Source organism: Penaeus monodon, chromosome 32 (genome assembly GCF_015228065.2).
Source record: "Penaeus monodon isolate SGIC_2016 chromosome 32, NSTDA_Pmon_1, whole genome shotgun sequence".
NCBI lineage: Eukaryota > Metazoa > Arthropoda > Malacostraca > Decapoda > Penaeidae > Penaeus > Penaeus monodon.
This window is the reverse complement of record NC_051417.1, coordinates 17299069-17299435: the sequence shown is the minus strand read 5'-3', so window position 1 is coordinate 17299435 and position 367 is coordinate 17299069. Positions and strand designations below refer to the sequence as shown.

The 367-nt window shown below is 36.5% G+C and overlaps 1 protein-coding gene across 1 annotated transcript in view; it reads right to left on the bottom strand.

Annotated features, from left to right (window-relative positions):
- LOC119593575 (G-protein coupled receptor moody-like) overlaps window positions 1-367 on the bottom strand; it is a 23359-nt gene that overhangs the window by 10303 nt on the left and 12689 nt on the right. The gene's annotated exons all lie outside the window — the stretch shown is intronic.

The following is a 367-nucleotide window of genomic DNA, read 5'->3' as shown; positions in this document are numbered from 1 at the left end:
GACCTAGTCCATACACATCTTCTGTTATCACAACGTTTGTTAATATTTACTGATAGTATTGTCATTACATTTGTGCAGCTCACATGCGTACTGACATTAACTGGATAATATCATTCAAACTTTAGGAACATTCAACATGGTCGAAATGTACAACTGACGCCAATGATATTAATTTGTCTTAAAAGATATAAACTCATAATATCTAAGATGGATTTGAGACGTAATGAGAAATTCAGAAAAGGCACAGCTAGCGATCATCTCACGCGCATTATGGGCTGGGAATCGCTGCTATAATGGAAAGTTAAAGTCCGAGTGTTTGAGCATATAAAATCAACACTTGAATTTACGAACGAACCCGAAGTGGGGA